This window comes from Ictidomys tridecemlineatus, chromosome X, assembly GCF_052094955.1.
Source record: "Ictidomys tridecemlineatus isolate mIctTri1 chromosome X, mIctTri1.hap1, whole genome shotgun sequence".
NCBI classification, from domain to species: domain Eukaryota; kingdom Metazoa; phylum Chordata; class Mammalia; order Rodentia; family Sciuridae; genus Ictidomys; species Ictidomys tridecemlineatus.
In genome coordinates this window covers 93,550,749-93,569,168 of record NC_135493.1, presented here as the reverse complement: position 1 = coordinate 93,569,168, position 18,420 = coordinate 93,550,749, and the positions used below count along the sequence as shown (strand labels likewise).

At 39.9% G+C, this 18,420-nt stretch overlaps 1 long non-coding RNA gene and 1 other non-coding gene across 2 annotated transcripts in view; both read left to right on the top strand.

Annotated features, from left to right (window-relative positions):
* LOC144371774 (uncharacterized) overlaps positions 1-18,420 on the top strand; it is a 201,767-nt gene that overhangs the window by 137,308 nt on the left and 46,039 nt on the right. The window lies entirely within an intron of this gene.
* Trnav-cac (transfer RNA valine (anticodon CAC)) lies at positions 6,689-6,770 on the top strand. Its single transcript has one exon. It is a non-coding gene; the product is annotated as a tRNA-Val (tRNA).

Here is an 18,420-nt window from a genome sequence, read left to right as displayed (position 1 = left end):
AAAATGTGATTCTGAACTGTTAAATTGAGTTCTATAAATGTGGATAAAGACAAAAGAGAAAGAGACTGAGGTCTTGGTTATTTTAACATTTCTGTGAAACTCAAGACATAGGATTGGTTTTGTTCTTACTGAGGACTGTCATAACTAAAGTTTTCCTTCCCCATTCCTTCCTCTGTGTCCCTTGAAGAGCTCCTCCTTGATGTCACATGATGCTGATGGAAAATTCAGTCCCAGTGCCCTGCCCCCTCCTTGATCATCATTTGGGGGTCACATGATCAAAGCAGAACCTGAAATGATAAGATGTTCAAGGATGGTGCTGTACTTTGTCTTCTCCACATCTGTGATAAAAAAAATTGTGAGATGTCCTTAACTTTACTATGTTCATATATGAATACACCAGGTGTTCATATATGTTCATATATGAATATGACCAGGGTAACTCCACATCATCGACAGCCACAAGAATGGGAAGTGATACTCTATGTATGTATGATATGTCAAAATATATTCCACTGTTATATATCTAAAAAGAACAAATTTTTTAAAAAATTAAAATATGATATCTGAAAAAAAATTACTCATCATACCAGAAACAAGGAAACTCAAACTGAATTTAAAAAGATAATCTATAGATGCCAGCACTAAGGTGAAACACATATTACAATGATCTGGCAAAAGTTTTAAATCAGCCATCATAAAAATAATTCAGTGCACAAATTAAAAATACATTTGAAACAAACAAAAAAAAATAGATACTTTCTATAAAGGAAATGGAAGCTAAAAGGAGAACCAAAGAGAAATTTTACACTGAAGAAAATATAACCAAAATAAAGGTGAGTGGACTCAATAACAGGATGGAGGAGATGAAGAAGGAATCAGTGAACTGGAAAACAGAACAATGGAAATTACCCAACCTGAACAACAGGGCAAAGGTAAACTGAAAAACTAAATAAATGGAACTTCAGGGTAGGACTTCAACAAAAGATCTAGCTTTGATATAACTGAAATCTCAAAAGGAGAAGATAAAGGAAGTAGGTCTAAGAAAATGTTTAAAGAAATGATGGCTGAGCTGGGTGTGGTAGTGTATATAGTGCATACTCGTAATCCCAGCAACTCAGGAGGCTGAGGCATGAGGATGGCAAGTTTGAGGTCAGCCTCAGCAACTTAGTGAGAACCCTGTCACAAGAGAGAGAGAGAGAAGACAAAAAGACCAAAAAAAAAAAAAAAAAATAGTGGCTCCAAATTTCGTAAATATGGAAAAAGATATAAGCCTATAGAATTAGGAGGCTAAATGGGCCCCCAAAGGGTAAGCCCAAAGAGATTCAAACCAAGACACGATCAATCTTCTGAAAACTAAAGACAAAGAACCAAATCTTATAAGCAGCAGGAGAAAAATGACACCTTAAAACAGGGGCAAAACATTTGAATAACAGAATTTCTCATCAGCGAACAGACTAGCCAGAAGAGGCCCAGCATCTTTCAAGTCCTAAAAGAAAAAAAAACAGTGAACCCAGATTCCTGTACCCAGTGAAAATATCCTTTGGGAACGAAAAGGAAATCAAGACATTGTCAGATGTAGGAAAATCAAGAGAATTTGTTTCCGATGGATCTACCCTAAATAATGTGTAAAGGAAGTTCACCAAACAGAAAGGAGGTGATAAAGGAAGAAGCCCAGAACAATAGGAAGGAAGAGAGAGCACAGGAAGGAAACGATACGAGTGAATACGATCGACTTTTCTTTTCCTCTTGGGATTTGTAAAGTATGCTTGACAGTTGAAGCAAAAATTATAAAAGTGTCGGATATGGTTTTAAATGCCTCTAGAGGAAATCTTCAAGACAATTATGTTATAAATGGAGGATGGCAAGAAGACATGAATAGAGGCAAGATTTCTGCACTTCATTCAAACTAGTAAAGAGATGGCACAAGTAGACTGGGATAGTTATGTATGTAAGAGTCCGAGAGAGGCCACTGAGAAAACAGTACAAACAGCAGAGTGCGGTGGTGCATGCCTGTAATCCCAGAGGCACAGGAGGCTGAGGCAGGAGGATCCCAAGTCCAAAGCCAGCCTCAGCAACTTAGCAAAGCCCTGAGCAACTCAGTGAGACCCTGTCTCTAAATAAAATATGAAAAAGGGCTGGGGATGTAGCTTCAAGGTTGAGTGCCCCCAGGTTCAAGAGCTGGTACTCCCACTGCCAAAATGCTATGTATACTTAAATACAATAAAAATGGGTGGAAACATATATAGGGCTTATATGGGGAAAAACTACAAAATCAATTATATAGAGAAAATAAAGCCTTTTCAACAAATGATGCTGAGGTAATGGGACACCCTTAGGCAGAAAGTGGGCCTCAACCTAAGTCTGAGTCACACAAAAATAACTCAAATAGATCACCAACTTAGAAAAGTAAGATGTGAAACTATAAAACTTTAAGGAGAAAAAAAGCCATAAGAGATCTTTGGCGTTTAGCAGTAGGCAAAGAGATCTGAGACTTAACACCCAAATCAAAGCCTAAGGGGAGGGCTGGGGATGTGGCTCAAGCGGTAGTGCGCTCGCCTGGCATGCGTGCAGCCCAGGTTCGATCCTCAGCACCACATACCAACAAAGATGTTGTGTCCGCCAAAAACTAAAAAATAAATATTAAAAAATTCTCTCTCTCTCTCCTCTCTCACTCTCTAAAAAAAAAAAAAGGCCTAAGGGGGAAACTGATAAATTGAATCTCAACCAAATTAGAAACTTTTACTCTGGGAAAGATTCTGCTAAAAAGAGGAAGAGACAAGCTGTGGCCATTTGCAGTGGTGTACACCTGTAATCCCTGCGACAAGGAGGGCTGAGGCAGGAAGATCACAAGTGGGAAGCCAACCTCAGCAATTTAGCAAGACTCTGTCTCAAATTAAGAAATATAAAGAATTGGGGAACCAGGCAGGGTGGTGCACGCCTCTAATCCCAGCAGCTCTGGAGGCTGAGACAGGAGGATTTCGTATTCAAAGCCAGCCTCAGCAACTTAGTGAAACCCTAAGGAAGACCCTGACTCTAAATAAGATATTAAAAAGGGCTGGGGATGTGGCTCAGTGGTTAGATGCCCCTGGGTTGATCCCAGTACCAAAAAAAAAAAAAAATTGACATAGGTCAGGAATCCAAAATATACAAAATATATAAGGAACTCTCAAAACTCAATAGTAAAAAAAAAAAAAAAAATCCAATTAGAAAATGGACAAAAACATGAAAAAAAAAAAACATTTCACTTGAGAGGCTGTATAGATGGTAACTGAGCACATGGAGATGTTCAACATTCCTTAGCCTTTAGGGAAATGTAAGTTAAAACCACCCCTCAGAATGGCTGAAATAAAAAAGTAGTGACAACATTAAATGCTGAGGAGGATGCGGAGAAACTGGATCACTCATACCTTTCAGATGAGAATGTAACACGATACAGTCACCCTGGAAAACAGTTTGGCAGTTTCTTTACAAACTAAATATATACTTACCATATGACTGAGCACTTGAACTCTTGGGCATTTATACAAGATAAATGAAAACTTATGTCCACACAAAAACCTGTGCACACACGTTTATAGCAGATTAGCTCATAATAGCCTCCAACTGAAAACAACCCGGATGTCATTTAACAGGTGAATGTTAAATTGTGGCATTTCCATACCATGGAATAAGAGTGATAAAAATGAGTGAAGACTGGGGTGAGGTTCAATGGTAGAGCACTTGGCTAGCATGTGGGAGGCCATGGGTTCAATTCCAAGTACCACAAAAGAAAGTACCAGGAATTGAACCCAGGGCCACTCGACCACTGAGCCCCATCCCCAGCCCTTTTTTTTTTATATTTTATAGAGAGACAGGGGCTCACTAAGTTGCTAAGGGCCTTGCTAAATTGCTGAGACTGGCTTTGAACTCACGACCCTCCTATCTCAGCCTCCTAAATCGCTGGGATTACAGGCATGCGCCATCACTAGAAATGAGCTATTATTGCAAGCAACAACCTGGATGAATCTCCAGAGAATTAAATTGAGTGAATAAAGCTAATCTCTAAAGACTGTATGAGTCCATTTCTACCATTTTTTTTTTTAAAAAACATCACAGAAATAAAGTGATTGCCAGAGGTCAAGGAGTGCTGAGACAGAAGTACATATGGCCAATGTTAGGGACCCTTGAGATGATGGAAATGTTCTGCATGTACCTTGATTTTTTTTAGTGTCAATATTTTGCTTGTGATAATGTACTAAAGTTGTACAAGATGTTCCTACTGAGGAAAGGACACATGGCAATCTATACTTTTTTTTCAACTTCATGTGAATCTAGAGTTATCTTTTTTTCTTTCTCTTTTTGTACCAGGGATTGAACTCGGGGCCCCTTACCCACTGAGCCACATACCCCAGCCCATTTTTATATTTTGTTTAGAGACAGGGTCTCACTGAGTTGCTTTGGGCCTCGCTAAATTACTGAGGCTGGTTTTGAACTTGCGACCCTCCTGCTTCAGCCTCCCAAGATGCTGGGATTACAAGCATGTGCCACTGAGCCAGACTGGAATTATCTTCAAATAAAATGTGTAATTTAAAAAGAAATGAAGTGGAGGAGATCCTAAAGAGCACAAAGCCTACAAGACTAACAGGAAAGGTATCTGATGGTGTGATTTACGGCATGGTGACACATTAGTAGCAGAGGGATTTACACGCACTCTTTGCTACCTTCTTTAAAGTTAGTCCTGGCATCTAATATAGTCAGATGTCAGTGTTTACATATAGGTGATTTAGAGAAGATTCTTCCCCTAGTATCCTCTGTCAAATTTGTAGTCATCAGTAAAGACAAGTGTTTGATTCTTAGACCTAGGTATAAAGGACTTTAAAATCTCACTTGGTGAACTATGTTTACAAAATTTAACTACAGTGACTTGTATCTGAAAAGATGAATGCAGTTTTAATCTGCATCAGAGGGGAATTTTCAGCTAAAAATATCTCAATCCTGAAAGATCTTAATATTTGTCATAAGAAAACACCCATGGTCTCAGACATGGTTACAGAATAATGGTCTCCTGATGACTCACAAAATACTTCTTTCTTGGGTAAAACTAAAATCTCTAGCATTGTAAGTAGATTTGCAAAAAACTAAAAAGATGAGCTTTGTCGAGTCAAAAGGTTTTTGTTTTGTTTTGTTTCTGGGCAGATTAATGGAAAAGTAATGCCTAGTGAGGTGGAGATGGGCAGTAGACTCTTAAACATTTTTGAAGCCTCTTTCTTTGATAACTCTATGAAATTTAGGAAATGAATTGTGTGTGTGTGTGTGTGTGTGTGTGTGTGTGTGTGTGTGTGTGTTGCTGGGGTGGAACCCAGGTCCTTATGCATGCTAGGCTAGTACTGTACCACTGAGCTATATCCCTAGTCCAGAAAATATATCTTAAATTGGGAAGGAATTGTACTATTAATTTGGTCATCCCAATTCCAAAACACTGAGTGAGAAACAAAGATTCAGAGGAGGTCTGAGGATGTAGCGCAGTTGGTAGACTGTTTGCCTCACATGCACAAGGCCCTGGGTTCAATCCCCAGCACCAAGAACAACCAAAGAGGCTCATTCTCTGATTTAATCAGCACAATAACAGGAGAAGTGATTTTTCAGGGGAAATACATTTTGAAGACATGATCAGGAAGAGACTGGTATTGATGACGCATTGTGGACCCCGGGTAAGATGGAATCTTCAGATACAGACAAGAGAGAGGAGGTACCAGGAGGTGAATGGTGTGGCCGCTGGTCATGGGCTTAGTGTTTGGCCCTGGTCATCTGCAGGTTCTGAATCCTACCCCAGAAGAGCTGACCCGCCTTCATGGGTTGGCTGAGGTAGGGACACCTAATGTCTGGGTTAGGCTGCTTAAAGCCACCTGGTAAAATTATTTGCTCTTTAGAAGAGTATGGCCACTTTCAGACATTGCCAGGTAGAATGTAAACTGGCACAACCTCCACAGAAGTCCATTTAGCAATATCTATCAAAAAAAAATTTTTTAAGCAAAGATTGGTATCTTTTTTATTTTAATTTTTGTTGTTGTTGATGGAGAGAATGCCTTTAGTTTATTTGTTTTTATGTGGTGCTGAGGATTGAACCCAGTGCTTCCCATGTGCTAGGCAAGTGCTCCACCACTAAGCTATAGCCCCAGCCCCTCTATCAAAATTTTAAAAGCATATGATCTTTGACCCAGCAATTACATTCCTAGGAATTACCCCACAGATATATTAGCCGATGTAAGAAAGAAACTCTACTATATGACATTGTCCACTTGGTCACCCACCTACTTATTCATTGATTCAATATATGTATATAGTTACTAGTAAAGATTGAGGCCAGGTGTAATCGGTGATGCACGCCTATGATCTCAGCAACTCAGGAGACTGAGGCAGGAGGATTGCAAATTTGAGGCCAGCCTCCACAACTGAGTGAAAAAAAAAATAAAAAGTAAAAAGGACTAGAATGTCGGTCAGTGGTAAAGTGCCCCTGGATTTAATTCCAAGTACCACAAGAAAAGAAAAAGAAAAAGAAAACAAAGAATAAAAGTGACCTACATGTCACTTACATCCATGACTGTACAATGGAGTCGAATGCAGCCAGAACAAAGAAGCTCTATATGTATCAATTTGGGAAGATCTCCAATAAATTTTAAGGCACAAAAAGTCATGCTTTAAGAAAAGAGTGTGGCTGGAGATATAGCTCAGTTGGTAGAGTGCTTGCCTCACATGCACAAGGCCCTGGGTTCAATCCCCAGCACCACACACACACACACACACACACACACACACACACACACACTCATTGTCCTTCCCTGTGGAGACCCAGGTGGCCTGGGAAGGAGGCCCTTCTCCCCGCCCCTCCCGCCCCCACCTTCTCCTGTTGGGATTTTGCAGGCCAAGCTCTATCCTCTCTGGGAGCCACCAATTACCCTTCCCACCCCAGCTCCCTGGGGTAGGCCCTAGGGGCTGCTTTCCCAGAGGCCCCCAAACATCTCCTCTTGCTAAGCACCAGGCCCCAGCCATCTGGGAAAACTTGAGTTCAGGTGACCCAACCGGTCCTGTCCTGCAGGTTTGAATCCCTTCAAGCAGGGCTGAGACAGCGCCAGGTGATGCCTCACGTTCGTTCTCCCTGATACCTGTCCTCTACCGGCTGCTGAATACTTCAGTTGTCACCTCTGCCCTGGCTTGCTGTCCCTCTCCCTTCACTTTCTCCCACTCCCTCCTTCCCTGGGCTTTCTCCCCTGATCAGGCCTGTTCCTTGCAGATGGCCTTCCGGTGTCAGACAGAGGCCCAGCAAGAAACAGATGGCACACTCCAATTGGGTAATTGGAGAAGAGTTTAATAAAGGACTACTCATAAAAGTATGGGCAGGGTGTAGGGAAGCCACCTGGGAGAGGGTGCGCCCTGGAGCAAGGGGAGGGTCCAATGGTAGAGAGGGCCAGGGGAGGGGCTGCACTGAGACTTGTGATTGGTTACTGGAGGCAGACAGTTCACGGTGACTCATGAGAGACAGAATTTAGGAAATGCAAAAGCCCAACCTCAATCAACTTTCACCCTTCTGTCTCAATTTCTAAACCCAGCACAGGGCCCAAGAACTCATCCAGAGAGGTCAGCCTACAGGGCGCAAAGCATGATGGTAGGCAATGGTGGATCCAGAGGGGCAAATGGAATCTATGTAACACCCCTCCTACAACATTTATCTTTATCATGGAAACTTTTCAAACATAAAAATGCAGACAGACTAGTAGAGTGAACTCCAAATACCTACCATACAGCTCCAACAACTATCAGCTTACAGCCAATCTCATTTTATCTGGATCCCCACTCACCCACCCCTTTATCATTCTGCAGCAAATGCCAGTCATGATACCATTTCATCTGTCAATAATTCATATGCATTTCTAAAAGATATGCCAAAGAAACAATGAAATAAGAATATCACCATTTTTCAAGCCCTAATAAAGTAGTGGATCTCAGCAATGATCACTATTGGCTACTAAAGCCATCAGGTAAAAGCTTGAAGGAAACAGACGAATCGGGCTGACACCACCTGATCTCACTAATCAATGTTAGCATCTCTACAGGTAAGACAACACACTACCATCTCTTGATGTGTTGTAGTGGAAAATAGAGAGTACTGTCTACTAAAGATCTTTCCCTATAAAAACTTTAATTTAGCCGGGCACAGTGGTGCATGCCTATAATCCCAATGGGCTCAGGAGGCTGAGGCAGGAAGATTGCAAATTTGAGGCCAGCCTCAGCAATTTAGGGAATCCCTAAGGAACTCATTGAGACCCTGTCTCTAAATAAGATACAAAAAAGGGCTGGGGATGTGGCTCAGTGGTTAAGCACCACTGGGTTCAATCCCTCACATCAACAAACAAACAAACAAACAAAAAACACTTTAGTAAAGCTTTGCAAATACTCATTTTTAGGAAACAGAGAATACAGAGAGATTGCAGAAGCAATTAACCAAATCCAGACTGTAAGACAAATGATATTGTTTTTCCAATAAATCAATGGTATAGGAAGAAAAAGGAGATATGGCTATTATAGAACAAAAGGAACTTAACTATTATGACTGAATACATTATATGAGCCTTGTTTGGATCCTGAGGAAAATTATATGTTTGTGATAATCAGGAACTCTATGGATATATCCTAGGATGAGATGATATTAAGAAATTGTTAGCCAGGTGTGGAGGTACATGTCTGAAATCTCAGTGACTTGGAAGGTTGAGGCAGGAGGCTCACAATCTTGAGGCCAGCTTCAGCCATTTGGTAAGACCCTGTCTCAAAATAAAAAATAAAAAAGACTGGAGATGTAGTTCAATGGCACACCACCTCTGGGTTCAATCCCTAATACCATACCACAAAAAAAAAAAAAAGAAATTATTGTTTATTTTAAAAAGAGTAATAGTGATATAGTGTTTATGTTATTCTCAGTGTTCTTATTAGGTAGAGGTGTTTATTGAAACACTATGGATAAAATAATATGGTCTGGGTTTTGCTTTAAATTACTTCAACAAAAAAATATTGGGAACATAGCTCAGTGAGACCCTGTCTCTAAATAAGATACAAAATAGGGCTGGGGATGGGGCTCTGTGTTCGAGTGCCCTGAGTGCAATTCCTGGTACCCGCCCCCCTCCCCACAAAGATATACTGGGAGATGGATTAAATGAAACCAGATTAGCGAATGTTGGTAATTATTTAATTATTGAAGCTTAGTGACGAGTGCATGGGGTTATTATCTTAGTGTGTGTGTGTGTGTGTGTGTGTGTGTATATATATATATATATATATATACATATGTTATATATGTTCTAAATATATATATATATATTTAAATTTATTATCTTAGTGTGTATATATATATATATATATATATATATATATAGTTCTAGACGGTGCAATAAGGCAAGAAAAATAAATAAAAGGCATACGTGTTGTAAAGCATGAAATAAAACTGTCCTTATTCACAGACAACATATTGGTCTATGGAAATGAGCAGAGGTGGACTCTTTTGTGAGCTGCAGGATCAGCAGATTTGGGGATCCCGGCCACCAGGGTGGCTTTGCAGGCTTCCTCCTGGGGCTGGCTCTGAGCTGCGGATTTGGCTCAGTGGTAGAGTGCTTGCCTAGTGTGCATGCAGGAGGCCCGGGTTCCATCCCCAGCACTGCCAAAAATATAAGAATATAAACTGATGGAAATAGTCAAAGATGTAAATAGTGGAGATACATGCTATCTTCATGAATTGGAGGACTCGACCTGTCAGCCCCCAAAAGATGATCTGTTATAATTCCAACAAAAATCCAGCAGAATCTTTCTTTCTTTCTTTTTATTTTTGGTACCAGGGATTGAACCCAGGGGAGCTTAACCACTGAGCCACATCTCCAGCCCTTTTTTTTTTTTTTTTAGAGACAGGGTCTCACTGAGTTGCTTAGGGCCTCACTAAGTTGCTGAGGCTGGCTTTGAAAATTTAGTATCCTCCTTCCTCAGCCTCCAGAGCTGTTGGGATTACAGGCGTGCGCACCTGGCTTTTTTTTTTTTTTTTTTTTTTAAGATCTAAACAACCTGACTCTAAAGTAAAAAGGGAATGAAACTAGGGTAGCTAAAACAATTTTGAAAAAGAAGAATAACGTCACAGGAACCACAATACCTGTTTTTAAGACTTACTATATAGTTATAGTAATATAGTTACTATGTAGTAAAGTAACTGTACCTCACCAAAATTTAAAACTTTCTCTCTATGAAAGAGCCTGTTAAGAGGATAAAAGGGGGCTGAGGTTGTGGCTCAGTGGTAGAGTGCTTGCCTCGCACATTCGAGGCACTGGGTTCAATCCTCAGCACCACATAAAAATAAATAAAATAAAGATTAAAAGAAAAAGAGGATAAAAGGACAAGTTATAGCCAGTAGAAACTATTTGCAAACCACATATTTGATAAAGGATTCCTATCTAGGGCATATAAAGAACACTCAAAGCAGTATTTAAAAAAGAAAGAAAGAAAGAAGAAAGAAAGAAAGAGAAAAAAGAAAAAAAATGGGCAAAAAATATATATATAATCAGCCTTTCACGCAAGAAGATATATAGAGCCAGGTGTGGTGGTGGCACATGCCTGTAATCCCAGTGACTTGGAGGCTAAGGCAGGAGGATCACAAGCTTAAAGCAAGCCTCAGCAACAGTGAGCAACTAAGCAAATCAGCAAGACCCTATGTCTAAATCAATATAAAAAGGGCTGGGGATGTGGCTCAGCAGTTAAGTACCCCTGGGTTCAATCCCTAGTACCAGGTATGGATAGCAAATATACACTCAAAAGATGCTCAACATCATTTGCTATTAGGGAAATGTGAAACAAAATCCCTCTGATTCCAGATGCTGTCAAAGATAGAGCAACTGAAATCCTCAGACATTACTGGTAAGAATGCAAGATGGTCAAGATGTTCTGGAAAACTGTGGCAGTTTCTTACAAAGTTAAGCTTCTGTTGCAATAATTCCACTTCTAGCGATTTACCCTAGAGCAGGTGCCCTCGAACTAAGATAAACAGGTCAAATGAAGTCAGTTATCTACTTTTGTAGGACCCGCAGGCAGATAATGTTTTTGACATTTTCAAAGAATTATTTTTAAAAAAATGTGACAAAGAGCATGCATGACCCACAAAGCCTAAGTATTTACTATCTGACCCTTTACAGAAAAAAAATGGTCAATCTCTGCCCTAAAGAAACAGAACCTTAAGTTCACACAAAAACCTGTACGTGAATTTTTAAATTCTTTTGCTCTTGCTCCAATCTGGAAGCAACCCAAATGTCCTTTAATTGGTGAAGAGATAAATAAGTAGTGAGTGATATACCCCTAATAAAATGAAATTTTAATTTGAGTTTACAGTGATAATAATAGCAAAACAGATAAGAATACGCTGGTGGCGTTCTGGGTGAAGTTTAGGCTGGATATTAACCTCTGTCATATTGTCAGCCATCACTGTAGAGATTATACTATAGCATGTGGCCTATATCAGCATGAGGAAATGCTGCAGGGGTTAGGTGGTGAATGTCAAGGGTCTAGGGGCAGATGGAGGATCATTAGACACGCCACAAATCGTGTTCTTCTCTGATATCAATGCCTCTAGGATGACATTACTAATTAAGCCATTGTGTGCTTCATTGAGAATTTGGCACAGGTTAGATGAGAGGGATGAAAATCATTCCCAGGAGGAGAAATAATATTTTCAATTTTCATAACCAATGCCTAAAGTGTCACTGCAGCATAATAAGAGGCTCAGCCTTCGTGGGCAGGTGCCACAGGAGTTGGGTTTCTCTCAGGTAAGCCTAGGACAGGCCTTCGCCAGCCCAGGCACTTATGTTAATGGAGCCTTGTGGGAATGAACACTCTAGTATTACCTCCAGATGGTGGTGGTGACGAAGAATAACTCTAATCCCTCTTGGCCCAATTAAGCAGTTCCCAGCCAGGTCTTGCCAACCAACATGATATTGGCTTTCTTTGCCATCCAAGGGAGTCTTTGCCATTTCTTCACCTAGACACTCAGAGTCCATTTTACTTTAAAAAAAAAATTAATTTGTTCTTTTTACAGGACAGTAGAATGTATTTTGACATATCATATATACATGGAGGATCACTTCCCATTCTTGGGGTTGTGCATGATGTGGAGTTTCACTGGTCGCGTATTCATATATGAACATAGGAAAGTTCTGTCCAGTTCATTCTACTGTCTTTTGGAGTCCATTTTTAAGTTAATTGATGCAAGAACCACAAAAAGGAAAACACGAATCATACATCTCGAAATCCATCCTCCACTCTTTCCAACATGCCTGAATCACTATAAGAATCAAGAGAAGAAAATGCAGATATTTTTTTCTGACAACCAGCTAACTGCAAGGGAGGCTGGGAAATGTAGTCTGGGAATGCTCCCAATAAGAAAAGGTAGGAGGTTTGGTGAAGCTTTGTCACAAGCAAGTGGGTGGTAATGGAGGTTGAATTGGAGAGAAACCCCTTGAATACCTTCCCCCAGAGAGTGTTAATTAAATGATAAATATTATCCTAGGATGAATGAATGCTAAGACAGTTTGGAGGGAAAAGATTTATTGATAGATAATGCATGTGAGAAGGAAAAGAGGAAGAATTGCAGGCTGGGTAGGATCAGCCTCAGACTGCCATGCAGATTTGGCCAAGTCTCAGCAAAAAAAAAAAAAAAAAAAAAAAGAGAGAGAGAGAGAGAGAGAGAGAGAAAGAGAGAGAGAGAGTGCTCCAGGACAAAGACTGCTTATTTGAAGACTTCCACATTGTGTGGCCATGGCAGGCCCTTGTTCCCACAAGATATCCAGTCCTTGCCTGGGGGCTACCAAGGAAGAGCATGGCTTTGGCTCAAAAGCTGAGGCAGAGTGATATCAGCAAAATGGTGGAAACAGGAAGCCCCACACCCTCCTTCCTCTCATGGGGCCACACTGATTTCACAATACACACACCAATACCTTCTGTGAGAAATTCAGAAACAAACTAAGAAGCTGATGCACCCTGGTGAGTGTGAGACCAGGCACAGGGAAGAGAACAGGAGAACTCATGGCACCCTTACCCCTAGTCCCTCTCCCTAGCACACTGCCACATGATTGTGAGGAAACTCAGCTTGGGGCTTCTCCCTGTGGAGAAAGAGATGACTGGACAGATGTCAAACATTCTGACTTTTCTGGGGTCAGGGGCTGCCTGAGGGACTGGCTTGGAACTTGCCTGTATCACTGTGCTGACAGGATTCAGCATGCCTTAGATGCCTGAGGGCTGCTGGGACAAGAAAAAGCTGGACAGCGGGCACTTGCTGTGGAGGAGCCCCTCCCCACAACATGGCCGATAAGGGCCAATAAAGCTCTGTGTCCTCTTCCTCAGGGGAATGAAAAAGGTGGAGGGAGTTCAGCATTATCATTTTTCAGGCGCTGCCTAAAGGACTAATTTCTGTTTTGCCTGTTTCAGAGCAAGAACAGGACCCAGCATACTCTAGGTGCCTGAGGGCTTCTGAGAACAAAATAGAGCTGGGTGGTATGTAGTGGATCCAGAGGACCCGCAGGAAGGCACGCAGAGGCCTACACTGCGCGCAGAGGCCTACACTGCGCGCAGAGGCCTACACTGCTCACTGGCTTTTCCTTCTATGGGGAAAGAGAAGAGTCTGGTGTCCCAGTTTTGGGAGGGACCTGGTTTCTGTCTTGTCTCTCCCAGAACGTGGTCAGGAGTTAGCATATTCTAGTTGCCCGGGGGCTTCTGGGAAGAAAAGAAGAACAGTGTGGTAGGCTGCTGCTCCTGAGGGCCACATGGAGGCTGCAGGCCAAAAAGATGGAAAAGATACTCTGTACAAATGGTACACAACAGAAAGGAGGGGTGTCAAATTTATACCAGAGGAAATGGACTGTGAGTCAAAAACTATCACAAAGACACAAAGGAAGACATTCTGTAATGATAATAGGGTCCATGCACCAGGAAGATAAATGCAGCTAACATCAAAACACCTAAATAAAAAGCAAGCATTGATACAACTTGAGGGAGAAATTGATAACAACACAGTAATACTAAGTGATTTCGATGTCCCACTTTCACTAACGCATAGAACATCCAGACAGAAAATTAATCATAATTTTCACAATTATTAATAATAATAACTTGAACAGCACTATAGACCAAATGGAACTAACAGATATACACAGAATATTCCACCCAACAGCAAAATAATACACATTCTTCTCAAGCACACACAACATTCTCCAGGGTGGATCACATGTTAGGTCAACAAATGAATCTTCACAAATTTAAGATGGAATTCATACCGAACATCTTTTCAGACCACAATGGAATGAAACTAGGAATCAATAGCAGAAAGAAAACAGGGAAATTCACAAATATGCGGGAATTAAATAGCATACTCTGGAACAATTGATAGGTCAAAGACAAAATCAAAAGAGAAATCAGAAAATACCTTGAAACACAATGAAAAGGTCAGGAGCTGGAGGTACAGATTGGTGGGAGGGCACGTGGGTAGCATGTACAAGGCCCTAGGTTCCATCCCCAGCACTGGAAAGAGACAGACAGGGAAGGAAGGAAGGAAAGATGGAAGAGAAGGAAGGAGGGAGGGAGGGAGGGAGGGAAGCTCAGGAACAGATGGCTTTTGCTGATGGACGCCACCAAACATTTGAAGCAGAATTAACATCAGTCTTTCTCAAACTTTAAAAAAAAAAAAAAAAAGGAAGAGTCAGGAACACTTCCAAATTCATTTTATGAGGCCAGCACTGCCTTGATACTGAAGCCATAAAATGGCACACGAAAATAAAATTTCAGGCGAATATTTGTGATGAGCATAGATGCAAGATCCTCATCAAAATATCAGCAGAAAATTCGAAAGCACATTAAAACGATCATACACCATGAACCAGTGGGACTTAGCCCTGGAATGAAAGGACCAGACACAAATAGGAAAGGAAAATGAAAGATTCAAGACACAAATATCAATGTCATACACCACATGGACACAACAAAGAATACAAATCACATGATGGTCTTAACAGATGCAGAAAAGCATTTGACAAAATTAAATAGCTTTTCATGATAGAAACACTTGGTAGAAGGAAATTACCTCATCATAATAAAAGGCATAGATGTTAGCCCGTACACAACAGCGAGAAACTATAAGCTGTTCCTCTAAGATCTAAAACAAGGCAAAGATGTCCACTTTCATCACTTGTATTCAATATAATACTAGAAGTCCTAGCTAGAGAATTTAGGCAAGAAAAGGAAATAAAAGGCATACACATTAGAAAGGGAGAATTAAATTTATCCCTGTTTACAGATGATATGATGTTCTATGTAGAACACTCTAGAGATTACATATGTACACACACACACACACACACACACATACACACACTGTTATAACTAGTAAATGAATACAGTAAAAGTTCAGGTTACAAAATCATGTTTCTCTACAATAACAGTTAATAATCTTAAAATGCAATTAAGAAAACAATTCCATTTATAATAGCATCAAAAAGAAGAAAATACTTTGGAATAAACTTAACCAAAGAGGTGAAAGACGTATCCACAGAAAACTGTAAAACATTGCTGGAAGAAATTAAAGAGATGAAACATGGAAAGACATCCTGTGTTCATGGATTGGAAGATATTCTATTGTTAAACTCTCCATATTACCCAAAGTAATTTACAGATTCAATATGACTCCTTTCAAAGTTCCACGAGTATTTTGTGCAGAAATAGAAAAAAATCACATAGAAAAAAATTCCAATGTAACCACAAAGGATTTTAAATAGCCAAAACAATACCAAGTAAGAAGAACAAAGGTAGAGGCCTTATACTGCCCTATTTCAAAACATATTAAGAAGCTACAGTCATCAGAACAGCATGGTACTGGCATAAAGACAGAAATATAGACCAGTGGAATTGAATAGAGTCCAGAAATAAACCAATGCATATATAGTCAACTGATCTTCAACAAGAGGACCAAAATATATGATGAGGAAAAGAGAATTTCTTCTATAAATGGTGCTGGCAAAAGTGGACACTCACATACAAAAGAATAACTTTGACCTTTATCTTACACCATACACAAAAGTCAATGTAAAATAGAATAAAGATGTAAACATAAGACCTAAAACTACAAAAATCCTAGAAGGAAAGATAGGAGAAAGCTTTGTCACCTTGATCTTGGCAATGATTTCTTGGATATGAAACCAAAAATAAACAAGCAGGACTACATTAAATTAAAAAGCTTTTGCTCAAAAAAGGAAATGATCAGCAGAGGAAAAAGGTAACTTATGGAGTGAAAGAAAATATTTTCAAACTATATATCTGATAAGAGTTTAATTTCGGAGCCAGGCCTTGGTGGCGCATGACTGTAATCCCAGCCATTCGGGAGTGGGAGGCAAGAGGATTTCAAGTTCAAAGCCAGCCTCAGCAACAGCAAGGCCCTAAGCAACTCAGTGAGACCCTGTCTGGAAATAAGAAATACAAAATAGGGCTGGGGAAGTGGCTCAATGACTGAGTGCCCTTGGGTTCAATCCCCGGTACCCAAAAACGACAACAAAAGAAGAGTTTAATTTGGGGGGGGGGGGCGGGCTGAGGTTGTGGCTCAGCGGTAGAGCGCTCACCTAGCACATGCAAAGCGCTGGGTTTCTTCAGCACTATGTAAAATAAATAAATAAAATAAAGGTATTATGTCCAACTACAACTAAAAAAAAAAAGAGAGAGAGAGTTTAATTTCCAAAACATTAACAACTCAATAGAAAAAAAAAAGATTATACAATGGACAAAGAACTTGATAGATATTTTTCAAAAGAAGACATACAAATAATTAACAGGCTTAGGAAAAGATGGTCAAAAATCAAGAATCATCAGGGAAATGCAAATGAATACCGCAATGAGATGCAGACATCATGGTACACACCTGCAATGCCAGCTACTCTGGAGACTGAGGCAGGAGGATTACAGGTTTGAAGTCAACCTCAGCAACTTAGAGACAATCTCAAAAGAAAAAATCAAAAAAGGCTCAGAATGTATCTCAGTGGTAGAACTCCCCTGGTTTTGATCCCTGGTACTACAAAAAAAAAAAAAAAAAGAAGAAGAAGAAGAAGAAGAAGGAGGAAGAGGAGGAGGAGGAAAACCATATTGAGATGTCATCTCACACCTGTTAAGATGATCATGATTAAAAAAAAAAGAAGAAGAAATAAAAACCAGAAAATAACTAGTATTAGTGTTTTAGTCAGCTTTTGCATCATTTTAATCAAAATATACGAGAAGTGATTTGCTATATATTTGTTGTCACCACTTCTGGATTTTGTTTGTTCCTTTATTTTTCCTGCTTAATTTCAAAGATACAGTGCAGTTACTTTAGGGGAGAGAAAGGCTTATCCTTTTTTTTTTTTTAACATACATGACAATAGTGCAATACAGTACACTCATTATTACCCATTTACAGCATAATTTTTCATAACTCTGTATATAAAGTATGTTCACGCCAAATTATGCCATTATACATGTTCTCTCTCTCTCTCTCTCTCTCTCTCTCTCTCTCTCTTTTTGCATTACAATTCTTAAGATAAGCCTTCCTTTTTTTTTGGCAGTGCTGGTGCTGAGGATCAAACCCAGGTCTTGTGCATGCAAGGCAAGCACTCTACCAACTAAGCTATATCCCCAGCAAACTTATTTGGTAGAGTGCTTGCCTTGCATGCACAAGACCTGGGTTTGATCCTCAGCACCAGCACTGCCAAAAAAAAAGGAAGGCTTATCTTAAAAAATTAGTACTAAGGGACTGGGGCTGTGGCCTAGCAAGTGGGAGGCACTGGGTTTAATCCTTAGCACCACGGAAAAGTGAACAAACAAGGGCTGGTTACATAGCCCAGTGGGTACAGAGCTTGCCTCACATGCACAAGGCCTCTGGGTTCAATCCCCACCACCACCAAAAAAAAAAAAAAAGTAAATAAAATAAAGATATCATGTGCAATCTACAAACTAAAAAATATATATTTTTTAAAAAAGAGCACTAAATATATTTGGAATAGCAGAAGGTTAAGTAATTTCTTATGCATAGTTGAACTAAAGCAGTACTTCATCACTGAAAGGAATATAACTTCCCATTCTCGAGGTTGTATATAATGTGGCGTTTCACTGGTCATGTATTCATATATGAGAATAGGAAAGTCATGTCCAATTCATTCTAGTTTCTAAAAGGAGTTTTCTTATCACTAAATTGAATTTGGCAATTATCGCAAAAAAAAAAAAAAGAAAGAAAAGAAAGAGAGAACTTAAGAGGGTAGGTCTCAGATTGTATGTTTTTTTAACTATAATTTTAAAAAGCTAAGGCAGAACCTAAAGGCATTAACAGCTGAAGTTTTTAGCTAACTTGGTTCTTTG